The sequence below is a fragment of the Hemiscyllium ocellatum genome, unplaced genomic scaffold (assembly GCF_020745735.1).
Source record: "Hemiscyllium ocellatum isolate sHemOce1 unplaced genomic scaffold, sHemOce1.pat.X.cur. scaffold_1818_pat_ctg1, whole genome shotgun sequence".
In the NCBI taxonomy this organism is placed as follows: domain Eukaryota; kingdom Metazoa; phylum Chordata; class Chondrichthyes; order Orectolobiformes; family Hemiscylliidae; genus Hemiscyllium; species Hemiscyllium ocellatum.
In genome coordinates, this window is record NW_026867888.1 from 44751 (window position 1) to 62614 (window position 17864).

The 17864-nt window shown below is 52.0% G+C and overlaps 10 non-coding genes and 1 pseudogene across 10 annotated transcripts; all 11 read left to right on the plus strand.

Moving 5' to 3' along the window:
- The first annotated feature begins 816 nt into the window (after positions 1–816).
- Positions 817–934, plus strand: LOC132810724 (5S ribosomal RNA). The gene has a single exon (XR_009643045.1). It is a non-coding gene; the product is annotated as a 5S ribosomal RNA (ribosomal RNA).
- A 1529-nt stretch (positions 935–2463) lies between these two features.
- LOC132810695 (5S ribosomal RNA) lies at positions 2464–2582 on the plus strand. Its single transcript, XR_009643018.1, has one exon. It is a non-coding gene; the product is annotated as a 5S ribosomal RNA (ribosomal RNA).
- A 1535-nt stretch (positions 2583–4117) lies between these two features.
- LOC132810696 (5S ribosomal RNA) lies at positions 4118–4236 on the plus strand. The gene has a single exon (XR_009643019.1). It is a non-coding gene; the product is annotated as a 5S ribosomal RNA (ribosomal RNA).
- A 1529-nt stretch (positions 4237–5765) lies between these two features.
- LOC132810697 (5S ribosomal RNA) lies at positions 5766–5884 on the plus strand. Its single transcript, XR_009643020.1, has one exon. It is a non-coding gene; the product is annotated as a 5S ribosomal RNA (ribosomal RNA).
- A 1525-nt stretch (positions 5885–7409) lies between these two features.
- LOC132810698 (5S ribosomal RNA) lies at positions 7410–7528 on the plus strand. Its single transcript, XR_009643021.1, has one exon. It is a non-coding gene; the product is annotated as a 5S ribosomal RNA (ribosomal RNA).
- A 1536-nt stretch (positions 7529–9064) lies between these two features.
- Positions 9065–9183, plus strand: LOC132810699 (5S ribosomal RNA). The gene has a single exon (XR_009643022.1). It is a non-coding gene; the product is annotated as a 5S ribosomal RNA (ribosomal RNA).
- A 1534-nt stretch (positions 9184–10717) lies between these two features.
- On the plus strand, positions 10718–10826 carry LOC132810677 (5S ribosomal RNA; annotated as a pseudogene).
- Positions 10827–12362: 1536 nt separating this feature from the next.
- LOC132810700 (5S ribosomal RNA) lies at positions 12363–12481 on the plus strand. Its single transcript, XR_009643023.1, has one exon. It is a non-coding gene; the product is annotated as a 5S ribosomal RNA (ribosomal RNA).
- A 1530-nt stretch (positions 12482–14011) lies between these two features.
- LOC132810701 (5S ribosomal RNA) lies at positions 14012–14130 on the plus strand. The gene has a single exon (XR_009643024.1). It is a non-coding gene; the product is annotated as a 5S ribosomal RNA (ribosomal RNA).
- A 1534-nt stretch (positions 14131–15664) lies between these two features.
- On the plus strand, positions 15665–15783 carry LOC132810702 (5S ribosomal RNA). The gene has a single exon (XR_009643025.1). It is a non-coding gene; the product is annotated as a 5S ribosomal RNA (ribosomal RNA).
- A 1523-nt stretch (positions 15784–17306) lies between these two features.
- On the plus strand, positions 17307–17425 carry LOC132810703 (5S ribosomal RNA). The gene has a single exon (XR_009643026.1). It is a non-coding gene; the product is annotated as a 5S ribosomal RNA (ribosomal RNA).
- Positions 17426–17864: the final 439 nt, after the last annotated feature.

A 17864-nucleotide genomic window follows, 5' to 3' on the forward strand; every position in this document is an offset into this window, starting at 1 on the left:
CTGCATTCCCTCAATAGCCAGAATCAAATCTGGAGAGCAGAACTGCACACAGTACTCCAGGTGTGGTCTCACCAGGGCCCTGTACAGCTGCAAAAGAACCTCTTTGCTTCTATACTCCATCCCTCTTGTTATGAAGGCCAGCATGCTATTAGCCTTCTTCACTACCTGCTGTACCTGCATGCTTACCTTCATTGAGTGGTGTACAGGAACCCCCAGATCTCTCTGTCCTGCCCCTTGACCTAAATTGATTCCATTTAGGTAGTAATCTGCCTTCCACCAAAGTGGGTAACCATTGATTTATCCACATTAAATTGCATCTGGCCACTCACCTAACTTGTCCAGGTCACCCTGTAATCTGCTAACATCCTGATGACATTTCACCCTGCCAGCCAGCTTAGTATCATCAGCAAATTTGCTAATGTTATGGCTAATAGCATCTTGTAGATGGTTAAGATATATGGTAAAAAGCTGCGGTGCCAGTAGTGATCCCTGCGGTACCCCCCTGGCCACTGCCTGCCATTGGGAAAGGGAGGCGTGGAGGAGTGCGGAAGGATGAGAGAATGCAGGCTGCAGCCTTATGAAGCAGGGGGAGGGCTTGCAGTTGGCCTGCGTGGGGATGTGGGAGACTACAGGAGCCTGGTGGGCAAGGGCTGGCTGAAAGGCAGCTGGAGGGACGGAGGGAGGGAAGCACGCACAGAGGAGGAAGAGCAAAGAGAAAAGAGAAAAAAAAAAACAAAGGGGATAAAGAGAAAGAGCAGCAAAGAAAATGTGGCTGGCCAGCACGCCTTGAAGTAGGGAGAAAAGGAAGGGGCCGGTGCCTACGGCCATACTAGTCTGAAAACGCCGATCTCGTCTGATCTCGGAAGCTAAGCAGACTCAGGCCTGGTTAGTACTTGGATGGGAGACCGCCTGGGAATACCAGGTGCAGTAGGCTTTTTCCGCCAGCAGGGGCTGCTCAAGTCACCCCTCTGCACTTGTGTTGTGCCACGCAATGGAGCGGCAGGTTATTTTTGCTGCTGCTGCTGCTGCTGCTGTGCCGGCCATCAGTCGCCTGCAGGCACCAGACAGGGAGGGGAGGAGAGCGGAGCGCTGCCGAAATCAGCGAGAAAGACGGAAAGAAAGGGATTGGGGCTGCACGCTGTCTGCGGGTGGCAGTCAGGAAAGGAGGACAATAGGTGCAGGAGTTGGCCATTCTGCCTTTCGAGCCTGCACCACCATTCAATATGATCATGGCTGATCATCCTTAATCAGTATCCTGTTCCTGCCTTATCTCCGTAACCCTTGATTCCACTATCCTTGAGAGCTCTATGCAACTCTTTCTTAAATGAATCCAGAGACTGGGCCTCCACTGCCCTCTGGGGCAGAGCATTCCACACAGCCACCACTCTCTGGGTGAAGAAGTTTCTCCTCATCTCTGTCCTAAATGGTCTACCCCGTATTTTTAAGCAGTGTCCTCTGTTTCGGCACTCACCCAGCAGCGGAAACATGTTTCCTGCCGCCAGAGTGTCCAATCCTTTGATGATCTGAAATGTCTCAATCAGATCCCCTCTCAGTCTTCTAAACTCGAGGGTACACACAAGCCCAGTCGCTCCAGTCTTTCAGTGTAAGGTAATCCCGCCAGTCCAGGAATTGACCTGGTGAACCTACGCTGCATTCCCTCAATAGCCAGAATCAAATCTGGAGAGCAGAACTGCACACAGTACTCCAGGTGTGGTCTCACCAGGGCCCTGTACAGCTGCAAAAGAACCTCTTTGCTTCTATACTCCATCCCTCTTGTTATGAAGGCCAGCATGCTATTAGCCTTCTTCACTACCTGCTGTACCTGCATGCTTACCTTCATTGAGTGGTGTACAGGAACCCCCAGATCTCTCTGTCCTGCCCCTTGACCTAAATTGATTCCATTTAGGTAGTAATCTGCCTTGCACCAAAGTGGGTAACCATTGATTTATCCACATTAAATTGCATCTGGCCACTCACCTAACTTGTCCAGGTCACCCTGTAATCTGCTAACATCCTGATGACATTTCACCCTGCCAGCCAGCTTAGTATCATCAGCAAATTTGCTAATGTTATGGCTAATAGCATCTTGTAGATGGTTAAGATATATGGTAAAAAGCTGCGGTGCCAGTAGTGATCCCTGCGGTACCCCCCTGGCCACTGCCTGCCATTGGGAAAGGGAGGCGTGGAGGAGTGCGGAAGGATGAGAGAATGCAGGCTGCAGCCTTATGAAGCAGGGGGAGGGCTTGCAGTTGGCCTGCGTGGGGATGTGGGAGACTACAGGAGCCTGGTGGGCAAGGGCTGGCTGAAAGGCAGCTGGAGGGACGGAGGGAGGGAAGCACGCACAGAGGAGGAAGAGCAAAGAGAAAAGAGAAAAAAAAAACAAAGGGGATAAAGAGAAAGAGCAGCAAAGAAAATGTGGCTGGCCAGCACGCCTTGAAGTAGGGAGAAAAGGAAGGGGCCGGTGCCTACGGCCATACTAGTCTGAAAACGCCCGATCTCGTCTGATCTCGGAAGCTAAGCAGACTCAGGCCTGGTTAGTACTTGGATGGGAGACCGCCTGGGAATACCAGGTGCAGTAGGCTTTTTCCGCCAGCAGGGGCTGCTCAAGTCACCCCTCTGCACTTGTGTTGTGCCACGCAATGGAGCGGCAGGTTATTTTTGCTGCTGCTGCTGCTGCTGCTGCTGCTGTGCCGGCCATCAGTCGCCTGCAGGCACCAGACAGGGAGGGGAGGAGAGCGGAGCGCTGCCGAAATCAGCGAGAAAGACGGAAAGAAAGGGATTGGGGCTGCACGCTGTCTGCGGGTGGCAGTCAGGAAAGGAGGACAATAGGTGCAGGAGTTGGCCATTCTGCCTTTCGAGCCTGCACCACCATTCAATATGATCATGGCTGATCATCCTTAATCAGTATCCTGTTCCTGCCTTATCTCCGTAACCCTTGATTCCACTATCCTTGAGAGCTCTATGCAACTCTTTCTTAAATGAATCCAGAGACTGGGCCTCCACTGCCCTCTGGGGCAGAGCATTCCACACAGCCACCACTCTCTGGGTGAAGAAGTTTCTCCTCATCTCTGTCCTAAATGGTCTACCCCGTATTTTTAAGCAGTGTCCTCTGTTTCGGCACTCACCCAGCAGCGGAAACATGTTTCCTGCCGCCAGAGTGTCCAATCCTTTGATGATCTGAAATGTCTCAATCAGATCCCCTCTCAGTCTTCTAAACTCGAGGGTACACACAAGCCCAGTCGCTCCAGTCTTTCAGTGTAAGGTAATCCCGCCAGTCCAGGAATTGACCTGGTGAACCTACGCTGCATTCCCTCAATAGCCAGAATCAAATCTGGAGAGCAGAACTGCACACAGTACTCCAGGTGTGGTCTCACCAGGGCCCTGTACAGCTGCAAAAGAACCTCTTTGCTTCTATACTCCATCCCTCTTGTTATGAAGGCCAGCATGCTATTAGCCTTCTTCACTACCTGCTGTACCTGCATGCTTACCTTCATTGAGTGGTGTACAGGAACCCCCAGATCTCTCTGTCCTGCCCCTTGACCTAAATTGATTCCATTTAGGTAGTAATCTGCCTTGCACCAAAGTGGGTAACCATTGATTTATCCACATTAAATTGCATCTGGCCACTCACCTAACTTGTCCAGGTCACCCTGTAATCTGCTAACATCCTGATGACATTTCACCCTGCCAGCCAGCTTAGTATCATCAGCAAATTTGCTAATGTTATGGCTAATAGCATCTTGTAGATGGTTAAGATATATGGTAAAAAGCTGCGGTGCCAGTAGTGATCCCTGCGGTACCCCCCTGGCCACTGCCTGCCATTGGGAAAGGGAGGCGTGGAGGAGTGCGGAAGGATGAGAGAATGCAGGCTGCAGCCTTATGAAGCAGGGGGAGGGCTTGCAGTTGGCCTGCGTGGGGATGTGGGAGACTACAGGAGCCTGGTGGGCAAGGGCTGGCTGAAAGGCAGCTGGAGGGACGGAGGGAGGGAAGCACGCACAGAGGAGGAAGAGCAAAGAGAAAAGAGAAAAAAAAAACAAAGGGGATAAAGAGAAAGAGCAGCAAAGAAAATGTGGCTGGCCAGCACGCCTTGAAGTAGGGAGAAAAGGAAGGGGCCGGTGCCTACGGCCATACTAGTCTGAAAACGCCCGATCTCGTCTGATCTCGGAAGCTAAGCAGACTCAGGCCTGGTTAGTACTTGGATGGGAGACCGCCTGGGAATACCAGGTGCAGTAGGCTTTTTCCGCCAGCAGGGGCTGCTCAAGTCACCCCTCTGCACTTGTGTTGTGCCACGCAATGGAGCGGCAGGTTATTTTTGCTGCTGCTGCTGCTGCTGCTGTGCCGGCCATCAGTCGCCTGCAGGCACCAGACAGGGAGGGGAGGAGAGCGGAGCGCTGCCGAAATCAGCGAGAAAGACGGAAAGAAAGGGATTGGGGCTGCACGCTGTCTGCGGGTGGCAGTCAGGAAAGGAGGACAATAGGTGCAGGAGTTGGCCATTCTGCCTTTCGAGCCTGCACCACCATTCAATATGATCATGGCTGATCATCCTTAATCAGTATCCTGTTCCTGCCTTATCTCCGTAACCCTTGATTCCACTATCCTTGAGAGCTCTATGCAACTCTTTCTTAAATGAATCCAGAGACTGGGCCTCCACTGCCCTCTGGGGCAGAGCATTCCACACAGCCACCACTCTCTGGGTGAAGAAGTTTCTCCTCATCTCTGTCCTAAATGGTCTACCCCGTATTTTTAAGCAGTGTCCTCTGTTTCGGCACTCACCCAGCAGCGGAAACATGTTTCCTGCCGCCAGAGTGTCCAATCCTTTGATGATCTGAAATGTCTCAATCAGATCCCCTCTCAGTCTTCTAAACTCGAGGGTACACACAAGCCCAGTCGCTCCAGTCTTTCAGTGTAAGGTAATCCCGCCAGTCCAGGAATTGACCTGGTGAACCTACGCTGCATTCCCTCAATAGCCAGAATCAAATCTGGAGAGCAGAACTGCACACAGTACTCCAGGTGTGGTCTCACCAGGGCCCTGTACAGCTGCAAAAGAACCTCTTTGCTTCTATACTCCATCCCTCTTGTTATGAAGGCCAGCATGCTATTAGCCTTCTTCACTACCTGCTGTACCTGCATGCTTACCTTCATTGAGTGGTGTACAGGAACCCCCAGATCTCTCTGTCCTGCCCCTTGACCTAAATTGATTCCATTTAGGTAGTAATCTGCCTTGCCACCAAAGTGGGTAACCATTGATTTATCCACATTAAATTGCATCTGGCCACTCACCTAACTTGTCCAGGTCACCCTGTAATCTGCTAACATCCTGATGACATTTCACCCTGCCAGCCAGCTTAGTATCATCAGCAAATTTGCTAATGTTATGGCTAATAGCATCTTGTAGATGGTTAAGATATATGGTAAAAAGCTGCGGTGCCAGTAGTGATCCCTGCGGTACCCCCTGGCCACTGCCTGCCATTGGGAAAGGGAGGCGTGGAGGAGTGCGGAAGGATGAGAGAATGCAGGCTGCAGCCTTATGAAGCAGGGGGAGGGCTTGCAGTTGGCCTGCGTGGGGATGTGGGAGACTACAGGAGCCTGGTGGGCAAGGGCTGGCTGAAAGGCAGCTGGAGGGACGGAGGGAGGGAAGCACGCACAGAGGAGGAAGAGCAAAGAGAAAAGAGAAAAAAAAAACAAAGGGGATAAAGAGAAAGAGCAGCAAAGAAAATGTGGCTGGCCAGCACGCCTTGAAGTAGGGAGAAAAGGAAGGGGCCGGTGCCTACGGCCATACTAGTCTGAAAACGCCCGATCTCGTCTGATCTCGGAAGCTAAGCAGACTCAGGCCTGGTTAGTACTTGGATGGGAGACCGCCTGGGAATACCAGGTGCAGTAGGCTTTTTCCGCCAGCAGGGGCTGCTCAAGTCACCCCTCTGCACTTGTGTTGTGCCACGCAATGGAGCGGCAGGTTATTTTTGCTGCTGCTGCTGCTGCTGTGCCGGCCATCAGTCGCCTGCAGGCACCAGACAGGGAGGGGAGGAGAGCGGAGCGCTGCCGAAATCAGCGAGAAAGACGGAAAGAAAGGGATTGGGGCTGCACGCTGTCTGCGGGTGGCAGTCAGGAAAGGAGGACAATAGGTGCAGGAGTTGGCCATTCTGCCTTTCGAGCCTGCACCACCATTCAATATGATCATGGCTGATCATCCTTAATCAGTATCCTGTTCCTGCCTTATCTCCGTAACCCTTGATTCCACTATCCTTGAGAGCTCTATGCAACTCTTTCTTAAATGAATCCAGAGACTGGGCCTCCACTGCCCTCTGGGGCAGAGCATTCCACACAGCCACCACTCTCTGGGTGAAGAAGTTTCTCCTCATCTCTGTCCTAAATGGTCTACCCGTATTTTTAAGCAGTGTCCTCTGTTTCGGCACTCACCCAGCAGCGGAAACATGTTTCCTGCCGCCAGAGTGTCCAATCCTTTGATGATCTGAAATGTCTCAATCAGATCCCCTCTCAGTCTTCTAAACTCGAGGGTACACACAAGCCCAGTCGCTCCAGTCTTTCAGTGTAAGGTAATCCCGCCAGTCCAGGAATTGACCTGGTGAACCTACGCTGCATTCCCTCAATAGCCAGAATCAAATCTGGAGAGCAGAACTGCACACAGTACTCCAGGTGTGGTCTCACCAGGGCCCTGTACAGCTGCAAAAGAACCTCTTTGCTTCTATACTCCATCCCTCTTGTTATGAAGGCCAGCATGCTATTAGCCTTCTTCACTACCTGCTGTACCTGCATGCTTACCTTCATTGAGTGGTGTACAGGAACCCCCAGATCTCTCTGTCCTGCCCCTTGACCTAAATTGATTCCATTTAGGTAGTAATCTGCCTTGCACCAAAGTGGGTAACCATTGATTTATCCACATTAAATTGCATCTGGCCACTCACCTAACTTGTCCAGGTCACCCTGTAATCTGCTAACATCCTGATGACATTTCACCCTGCCAGCCAGCTTAGTATCATCAGCAAATTTGCTAATGTTATGGCTAATAGCATCTTGTAGATGGTTAAGATATATGGTAAAAAGCTGCGGTGCCAGTAGTGATCCCTGCGGTACCCCCCTGGCCACTGCCTGCCATTGGGAAAGGGAGGCGTGGAGGAGTGCGGAAGGATGAGAGAATGCAGGCTGCAGCCTTATGAAGCAGGGGGAGGGCTTGCAGTTGGCCTGCGTGGGGATGTGGGAGACTACAGGAGCCTGGTGGGCAAGGGCTGGCTGAAAGGCAGCTGGAGGGACGGAGGGAGGGAAGCACGCACAGAGGAGGAAGAGCAAAGAGAAAAGAGAAAAAAAAAACAAAGGGGATAAAGAGAAAGAGCAGCAAAGAAAATGTGGCTGGCCAGCACGCCTTGAAGTAGGGAGAAAAGGAAGGGGCCGGTGCCTACGGCCATACTAGTCTGAAAACGCCCGATCTCGTCTGATCTCGGAAGCTAAGCAGACTCAGGCCTGGTTAGTACTTGGATGGGAGACCGCCTGGGAATACCAGGTGCAGTAGGCTTTTTCCGCCAGCAGGGGCTGCTCAAGTCACCCCTCTGCACTTGTGTTGTGCCACGCAATGGAGCGGCAGGTTATTTTTGCTGCTGCTGCTGCTGCTGCTGCTGCTGCTGTGCGGCCATCAGTCGCCTGCAGGCACCAGACAGGGAGGGGAGGAGAGCGGAGCGCTGCCGAAATCAGCGAGAAAGACGGAAAGAAAGGGATTGGGGCTGCACGCTGTCTGCGGGTGGCAGTCAGGAAAGGAGGACAATAGGTGCAGGAGTTGGCCATTCTGCCTTTCGAGCCTGCACCACCATTCAATATGATCATGGCTGATCATCCTTAATCAGTATCCTGTTCCTGCCTTATCTCCGTAACCCTTGATTCCACTATCCTTGAGAGCTCTATGCAACTCTTTCTTAAATGAATCCAGAGACTGGGCCTCCACTGCCCTCTGGGGCAGAGCATTCCACACAGCCACCACTCTCTGGGTGAAGAAGTTTCTCCTCATCTCTGTCCTAAATGGTCTACCCGTATTTTTAAGCAGTGTCCTCTGTTTCGGCACTCACCCAGCAGCGGAAACATGTTTCCTGCCGCCAGAGTGTCCAATCCTTTGATGATCTGAAATGTCTCAATCAGATCCCCTCTCAGTCTTCTAAACTCGAGGGTACACACAAGCCCAGTCGCTCCAGTCTTTCAGTGTAAGGTAATCCCGCCAGTCCAGGAATTGACCTGGTGAACCTACGCTGCATTCCCTCAATAGCCAGAATCAAATCTGGAGAGCAGAACTGCACACAGTACTCCAGGTGTGGTCTCACCAGGGCCCTGTACAGCTGCAAAAGAACCTCTTTGCTTCTATACTCCATCCCTCTTGTTATGAAGGCCAGCATGCTATTAGCCTTCTTCACTACCTGCTGTACCTGCATGCTTACCTTCATTGAGTGGTGTACAGGAACCCCCAGATCTCTCTGTCCTGCCCCTTGACCTAAATTGATTCCATTTAGGTAGTAATCTGCCTTGCACCAAAGTGGGTAACCATTGATTTATCCACATTAAATTGCATCTGGCCACTCACCTAACTTGTCCAGGTCACCCTGTAATCTGCTAACATCCTGATGACATTTCACCCTGCCAGCCAGCTTAGTATCATCAGCAAATTTGCTAATGTTATGGCTAATAGCATCTTGTAGATGGTTAAGATATATGGTAAAAAGCTGCGGTGCCAGTAGTGATCCCTGCGGTACCCCCCTGGCCACTGCCTGCCATTGGGAAAGGGAGGCGTGGAGGAGTGCGGAAGGATGAGAGAATGCAGGCTGCAGCCTTATGAAGCAGGGGGAGGGCTTGCAGTTGGCCTGCGTGGGGATGTGGGAGACTACAGGAGCCTGGTGGGCAAGGGCTGGCTGAAAGGCAGCTGGAGGGACGGAGGGAGGGAAGCACGCACAGAGGAGGAAGAGCAAAGAGAAAAGAGAAAAAAAAAACAAAGGGGATAAAGAGAAAGAGCAGCAAAGAAAATGTGGCTGGCCAGCACGCCTTGAAGTAGGGAGAAAAGGAAGGGGCCGGTGCCTACGGCCATACTAGTCTGAAAACGCCCGATCTCGTCTGATCTCGGAAGCTAAGCAGACTCAGGCCTGGTTAGTACTTGGATGGGAGACCGCCTGGGAATACCAGGTGCAGTAGGCTTTTTCCGCCAGCAGGGGCTGCTCAAGTCACCCCTCTGCACTTGTGTTGTGCCACGCAATGGAGCGGCAGGTTATTTTTGCTGCTGCTGCTGCTGCTGCTGCTGCTGTGCGGCCATCAGTCGCCTGCAGGCACCAGACAGGGAGGGGAGGAGAGCGGAGCGCTGCCGAAATCAGCGAGAAAGACGGAAAGAAAGGGATTGGGGCTGCACGCTGTCTGCGGGTGGCAGTCAGGAAAGGAGGACAATAGGTGCAGGAGTTGGCCATTCTGCCTTTCGAGCCTGCACCACCATTCAATATGATCATGGCTGATCATCCTTAATCAGTATCCTGTTCCTGCCTTATCTCCGTAAACCTTGATTCCACTATCCTTGAGAGCTCTATGCAACTCTTTCTTAAATGAATCCAGAGACTGGGCCTCCACTGCCCTCTGGGGCAGAGCATTCCACACAGCCACCACTCTCTGGGTGAAGAAGTTTCTCCTCATCTCTGTCCTAAATGGTCTACCCCGTATTTTTAAGCAGTGTCCTCTGTTTCGGCACTCACCCAGCAGCGGAAACATGTTTCCTGCCGCCAGAGTGTCCAATCCTTTGATGATCTGAAATGTCTCAATCAGATCCCCTCTCAGTCTTCTAAACTCGAGGGTACACACAAGCCCAGTCGCTCCAGTCTTTCAGTGTAAGGTAATCCCGCCAGTCCAGGAATTGACCTGGTGAACCTACGCTGCATTCCCTCAATAGCCAGAATCAAATCTGGAGAGCAGAACTGCACACAGTACTCCAGGTGTGGTCTCACCAGGGCCCTGTACAGCTGCAAAAGAACCTCTTTGCTTCTATACTCCATCCCTCTTGTTATGAAGGCCAGCATGCTATTAGCCTTCTTCACTACCTGCTGTACCTGCATGCTTACCTTCATTGAGTGGTGTACAGGAACCCCCAGATCTCTCTGTCCTGCCCCTTGACCTAAATTGATTCCATTTAGGTAGTAATCTGCCTTGCACCAAAGTGGGTAACCATTGATTTATCCACATTAAATTGCATCTGGCCACTCACCTAACTTGTCCAGGTCACCCTGTAATCTGCTAACATCCTGATGACATTTCACCCTGCCAGCCAGCTTAGTATCATCAGCAAATTTGCTAATGTTATGGCTAATAGCATCTTGTAGATGGTTAAGATATATGGTAAAAAGCTGCGGTGCCAGTAGTGATCCCTGCGGTACCCCCCTGGCCACTGCCTGCCATTGGGAAAGGGAGGCGTGGAGGAGTGCGGAAGGATGAGAGAATGCAGGCTGCAGCCTTATGAAGCAGGGGGAGGGCTTGCAGTTGGCCTGCGTGGGGATGTGGGAGACTACAGGAGCCTGGTGGGCAAGGGCTGGCTGAAAGGCAGCTGGAGGGACGGAGGGAGGGAAGCACGCACAGAGGAGGAAGAGCAAAGAGAAAAGAGAAAAAAAAAACAAAGGGGATAAAGAGAAAGAGCAGCAAAGAAAATGTGGCTGGCCAGCACGCCTTGAAGTAGGGAGAAAAGGAAGGGGCCGGTGCCTACGGCCATACTAGTCTGAAAACGCCTGATCTCAGACGCTAAGCAGACTCAGGCCTGGTTAGTACTTGGATGGGAGACCGCCTGGGAATACCAGGTGCAGTAGGCTTTTTCCGCCAGCAGGGGCTGCTCAAGTCACCCCTCTGCACTTGTGTTGTGCCACGCAATGGAGCGGCAGGTTATTTTTGCTGCTGCTGTGCTGCTGCTGCTGTGCTGTGCCGGCCATCAGTCGCCTGCAGGCACCAGACAGGGAGGGGAGGAGAGCGGAGCGCTGCCGAAATCAGCGAGAAAGACGGAAAGAAAGGGATTGGGGCTGCACGCTGTCTGCGGGTGGCAGTCAGGAAAGGAGGACAATAGGTGCAGGAGTTGGCCATTCTGCCTTTCGAGCCTGCACCACCATTCAATATGATCATGGCTGATCATCCTTAATCAGTATCCTGTTCCTGCCTTATCTCCGTAACCCTTGATTCCACTATCCTTGAGAGCTCTATGCAACTCTTTCTTAAATGAATCCAGAGACTGGGCCTCCACTGCCCTCTGGGGCAGAGCATTCCACACAGCCACCACTCTCTGGGTGAAGAAGTTTCTCCTCATCTCTGTCCTAAATGGTCTACCCCGTATTTTTAAGCAGTGTCCTCTGTTTCGGCACTCACCCAGCAGCGGAAACATGTTTCCTGCCGCCAGAGTGTCCAATCCTTTGATGATCTGAAATGTCTCAATCAGATCCCCTCTCAGTCTTCTAAACTCGAGGGTACACACAAGCCCAGTCGCTCCAGTCTTTCAGTGTAAGGTAATCCCGCCAGTCCAGGAATTGACCTGGTGAACCTACGCTGCATTCCCTCAATAGCCAGAATCAAATCTGGAGAGCAGAACTGCACACAGTACTCCAGGTGTGGTCTCACCAGGGCCCTGTACAGCTGCAAAAGAACCTCTTTGCTTCTATACTCCATCCCTCTTGTTATGAAGGCCAGCATGCTATTAGCCTTCTTCACTACCTGCTGTACCTGCATGCTTACCTTCATTGAGTGGTGTACAGGAACCCCCAGATCTCTCTGTCCTGCCCCTTGACCTAAATTGATTCCATTTAGGTAGTAATCTGCCTTCCACCAAAGTGGGTAACCATTGATTTATCCACATTAAATTGCATCTGGCCACTCACCTAACTTGTCCAGGTCACCCTGTAATCTGCTAACATCCTGATGACATTTCACCCTGCCAGCCAGCTTAGTATCATCAGCAAATTTGCTAATGTTATGGCTAATAGCATCTTGTAGATGGTTAAGATATATGGTAAAAAGCTGCGGTGCCAGTAGTGATCCCTGCGGTACCCCCCTGGCCACTGCCTGCCATTGGGAAAGGGAGGCGTGGAGGAGTGCGGAAGGATGAGAGAATGCAGGCTGCAGCCTTATGAAGCAGGGGGAGGGCTTGCAGTTGGCCTGCGTGGGGATGTGGGAGACTACAGGAGCCTGGTGGGCAAGGGCTGGCTGAAAGGCAGCTGGAGGGACGGAGGGAGGGAAGCACGCACAGAGGAGGAAGAGCAAAGAGAAAAGAGAAAAAAAAAACAAAGGGGATAAAGAGAAAGAGCAGCAAAGAAAATGTGGCTGGCCAGCACGCCTTGAAGTAGGGAGAAAAGGAAGGGGCCGGTGCCTACGGCCATACTAGTCTGAAAACGCCCGATCTCGTCTGATCTCGGAAGCTAAGCAGACTCAGGCCTGGTTAGTACTTGGATGGGAGACCGCCTGGGAATACCAGGTGCAGTAGGCTTTTTCCGCCAGCAGGGGCTGCTCAAGTCACCCCTCTGCACTTGTGTTGTGCCACGCAATGGAGCGGCAGGTTATTTTTGCTGCTGCTGCTGCTGCTGCTGCTGTGCCGGCCATCAGTCGCCTGCAGGCACCAGACAGGGAGGGGAGGAGAGCGGAGCGCTGCCGAAATCAGCGAGAAAGACGGAAAGAAAGGGATTGGGGCTGCACGCTGTCTGCGGGTGGCAGTCAGGAAAGGAGGACAATAGGTGCAGGAGTTGGCCATTCTGCCTTTCGAGCCTGCACCACCATTCAATATGATCATGGCTGATCATCCTTAATCAGTATCCTGTTCCTGCCTTATCTCCGTAACCCTTGATTCCACTATCCTTGAGAGCTCTATGCAACTCTTTCTTAAATGAATCCAGAGACTGGGCCTCCACTGCCCTCTGGGGCAGAGCATTCCACACAGCCACCACTCTCTGGGTGAAGAAGTTTCTCCTCATCTCTGTCCTAAATGGTCTACCCCGTATTTTTAAGCAGTGTCCTCTGTTTCGGCACTCACCCAGCAGCGGAAACATGTTTCCTGCCGCCAGAGTGTCCAATCCTTTGATGATCTGAAATGTCTCAATCAGATCCCCTCTCAGTCTTCTAAACTCGAGGGTACACACAAGCCCAGTCGCTCCAGTCTTTCAGTGTAAGGTAATCCCGCCAGTCCAGGAATTGACCTGGTGAACCTACGCTGCATTCCCTCAATAGCCAGAATCAAATCTGGAGAGCAGAACTGCACACAGTACTCCAGGTGTGGTCTCACCAGGGCCCTGTACAGCTGCAAAAGAACCTCTTTGCTTCTATACTCCATCCCTCTTGTTATGAAGGCCAGCATGCTATTAGCCTTCTTCACTACCTGCTGTACCTGCATGCTTACCTTCATTGAGTGGTGTACAGGAACCCCCAGATCTCTCTGTCCTGCCCCTTGACCTAAATTGATTCCATTTAGGTAGTAATCTGCCTTGCACCAAAGTGGGTAACCATTGATTTATCCACATTAAATTGCATCTGGCCACTCACCTAACTTGTCCAGGTCACCCTGTAATCTGCTAACATCCTGATGACATTTCACCCTGCCAGCCAGCTTAGTATCATCAGCAAATTTGCTAATGTTATGGCTAATAGCATCTTGTAGATGGTTAAGATATATGGTAAAAAGCTGCGGTGCCAGTAGTGATCCCTGCGGTACCCCCTGGCCACTGCCTGCCATTGGGAAAGGGAGGCGTGGAGGAGTGCGGAAGGATGAGAGAATGCAGGCTGCAGCCTGATGAAGCAGGGGGAGGGCTTGCAGTTGGCCTGCGTGGGGATGTGGGAGACTACAGGAGCCTGGTGGGCAAGGGCTGGCTGAAAGGCAGCTGGAGGGACGGAGGGAGGGAAGCACGCACAGAGGAGGAAGAGCAAAGAGAAAGAGAAAAAAAAAACAAAGGGGATAAAGAGAAAGAGCAGCAAAGAAAATGTGGCTGGCCAGCACGCCTTGAAGTAGGGAGAAAAGGAAGGGGCCGGTGCCTACGGCCATACTAGTCTGAAAACGCCCGATCTCGTCTGATCTCGGAAGCTAAGCAGACTCAGGCCTGGTTAGTACTTGGATGGGAGACCGCCTGGGAATACCAGGTGCAGTAGGCTTTTTCCGCCAGCAGGGGCTGCTCAAGTCACCCCTCTGCACTTGTGTTGTGCCACGCAATGGAGCGGCAGGTTATTTTTGCTGCTGCTGCTGCTGCTGCTGCTGCTGCTGCCGCCATCAGTCGCCTGCAGGCACCAGACAGGGAGGGGAGGAGAGCGGAGCGCTGCCGAAATCAGCGAGAAAGACGGAAAGAAAGGGATTGGGGCTGCACGCTGTCTGCGGGTGGCAGTCAGGAAAGGAGGACAATAGGTGCAGGAGTTGGCCATTCTGCCTTTCGAGCCTGCACCACCATTCAATATGATCATGGCTGATCATCCTTAATCAGTATCCTGTTCCTGCCTTATCTCCGTAACCCTTGATTCCACTATCCTTGAGAGCTCTATGCAACTCTTTCTTAAATGAATCCAGAGACTGGGCCTCCACTGCCCTCTGGGGCAGAGCATTCCACACAGCCACCACTCTCTGGGTGAAGAAGTTTCTCCTCATCTCTGTCCTAAATGGTCTACCCCGTATTTTTAAGCAGTGTCCTCTGTTTCGGCACTCACCCAGCAGCGGAAACATGTTTCCTGCCGCCAGAGTGTCCAATCCTTTGATGATCTGAAATGTCTCAATCAGATCCCCTCTCAGTCTTCTAAACTCGAGGGTACACACAAGCCCAGTCGCTCCAGTCTTTCAGTGTAAGGTAATCCCGCCAGTCCAGGAATTGACCTGGTGAACCTACGCTGCATTCCCTCAATAGCCAGAATCAAATCTGGAGAGCAGAACTGCACACAGTACTCCAGGTGTGGTCTCACCAGGGCCCTGTACAGCTGCAAAAGAACCTCTTTGCTTCTATACTCCATCCCTCTTGTTATGAAGGCCAGCATGCTATTAGCCTTCTTCACTACCTGCTGTACCTGCATGCTTACCTTCATTGAGTGGTGTACAGGAACCCCCAGATCTCTCTGTCCTGCCCCTTGACCTAAATTGATTCCATTTAGGTAGTAATCTGCCTTGCACCAAAGTGGGTAACCATTGATTTATCCACATTAAATTGCATCTGGCCACTCACCTAACTTGTCCAGGTCACCCTGTAATCTGCTAACATCCTGATGACATTTCACCCTGCCAGCCAGCTTAGTATCATCAGCAAATTTGCTAATGTTATGGCTAATAGCATCTTGTAGATGGTTAAGATATATGGTAAAAAGCTGCGGTGCCAGTAGTGATCCCTGCGGTACCCCCTGGCCACTGCCTGCCATTGGGAAAGGGAGGCGTGGAGGAGTGCGGAAGGATGAGAGAATGCAGGCTGCAGCCTGATGAAGCAGGGGGAGGGCTTGCAGTTGGCCTGCGTGGGGATGTGGGAGACTACAGGAGCCTGGTGGGCAAGGGCTGGCTGAAAGGCAGCTGGAGGGACGGAGGGAGGGAAGCACGCACAGAGGAGGAAGAGCAAAGAGAAAAGAGAAAAAAAAAACAAAGGGGATAAAGAGAAAGAGCAGCAAAGAAAATGTGGCTGGCCAGCACGCCTTGAAGTAGGGGAGAAAAGGAAGGGCCGGTGCCTACGGCCATACTAGTCTGAAAACGCCCGATCTCGTCTGATCTCGGAAGCTAAGCAGACTCAGGCCTGGTTAGTACTTGGATGGGAGACCGCCTGGGAATACCAGGTGCAGTAGGCTTTTTCCGCCAGCAGGGGCTGCTCAAGTCACCCCTCTGCACTTGTGTTGTGCCACGCAATGGAGCGGCAGGTTATTTTTGCTGCTGCTGCTGCTGTGCCGGCCATCAGTCGCCTGCAGGCACCAGACAGGGAGGGGAGGAGAGCGGAGCGCTGCCGAAATCAGCGAGAAAGACGGAAAGAAAGGGATTGGGGCTGCACGCTGTCTGCGGGTGGCAGTCAGGAAAGGAGGACAATAGGTGCAGGAGTTGGCCATTCTGCCTTTCGAGCCTGCACCACCATTCAATATGATCATGGCTGATCATCCTTAATCAGTATCCTGTTCCTGCCTTATCTCCGTAACCCTTGATTCCACTATCCTTGAGAGCTCTATGCAACTCTTTCTTAAATGAATCCAGAGACTGGGCCTCCACTGCCCTCTGGGGCAGAGCATTCCACACAGCCACCACTCTCTGGGTGAAGAAGTTTCTCCTCATCTCTGTCCTAAATGGTCTACCCCGTATTTTTAAGCAGTGTCCTCTGTTTCGGCACTCACCCAGCAGCGGAAACATGTTTCCTGCCGCCAGAGTGTCCAATCCTTTGATGATCTGAAATGTCTCAATCAGATCCCCTCTCAGTCTTCTAAACTCGAGGGTACACACAAGCCCAGTCGCTCCAGTCTTTCAGTGTAAGGTAATCCCGCCAGTCCAGGAATTGACCTGGTGAACCTACGCTGCATTCCCTCAATAGCCAGAATCAAATCTGGAGAGCAGAACTGCACACAGTACTCCAGGTGTGGTCTCACCAGGGCCCTGTACAGCTGCAAAAGAACCTCTTTGCTTCTATACTCCATCCCTCTTGTTATGAAGGCCAGCATGCTATTAGCCTTCTTCACTACCTGCTGTACCTGCATGCTTACCTTCATTGAGTGGTGTACAGGAACCCCCAGATCTCTCTGTCCTGCCCCTTGACCTAAATTGATTCCATTTAGGTAGTAATCTGCCTTGCACCAAAGTGGGTAACCATTGATTTATCCACATTAAATTGCATCTGGCCACTCACCTAACTTGTCCAGGTCACCCTGTAATCTGCTAACATCCTGATGACATTTCACCCTGCCAGCCAGCTTAGTATCATCAGCAAATTTGCTAATGTTATGGCTAATAGCATCTTGTAGATGGTTAAGATATATGGTAAAAAGCTGCGGTGCCAGTAGTGATCCCTGCGGTACCCCCCTGGCCACTGCCTGCCATTGGGAAAGGGAGGCGTGGAGGAGTGCGGAAGGATGAGAGAATGCAGGCTGCAGCCTGATGAAGCAGGGGGAGGGCTTGCAGTTGGCCTGCGTGGGGATGTGGGAGACTACAGGAGCCTGGTGGGCAAGGGCTGGCTGAAAGGCAGCTGGAGGGACGGAGGGAGGGAAGCACGCACAGAGGAGGAAGAGCAAAGAGAAAAGAGAAAAAAAAAACAAAGGGGATAAAGAGAAAGAGCAGCAAAGAAAATGTGGCTGGCCAGCACGCCTTGAAGTAGGGAGAAAAGGAAGGGGCAGGTGCCTACGGCCATACTAGTCTGAAAACGCCCGATCTCGTCTGATCTCGGAAGCTAAGCAGACTCAGGCCTGGTTAGTACTTGGATGGGAGACCGCCTGGGAATACCAGGTGCAGTAGGCTTTTTCCGCCAGCAGGGGCTGCTCAAGTCACCCCTCTGCACTTGTGTTGTGCCACGCAATGGAGCGGCAGGTTATTTTTGCTGCTGCTGCTGCTGTGCCGGCCATCAGTCGCCTGCAGGCACCAGACAGGGAGGGGAGGAGAGCGGAGCGCTGCCGAAATCAGCGAGAAAGACGGAAAGAAAGGGATTGGGGCTGCACGCTGTCTGCGGGTGGCAGTCAGGAAAGGAGGACAATAGGTGCAGGAGTTGGCCATTCTGCCTTTCGAGCCTGCACCACCATTCAATATGATCATGGCTGATCATCCTTAATCAGTATCCTGTTCCTGCCTTATCTCCGTAACCCTTGATTCCACTATCCTTGAGAGCTCTATGCAACTCTTTCTTAAATGAATCCAGAGACTGGGCCTCCACTGCCCTCTGGGGCAGAGCATTCCACACAGC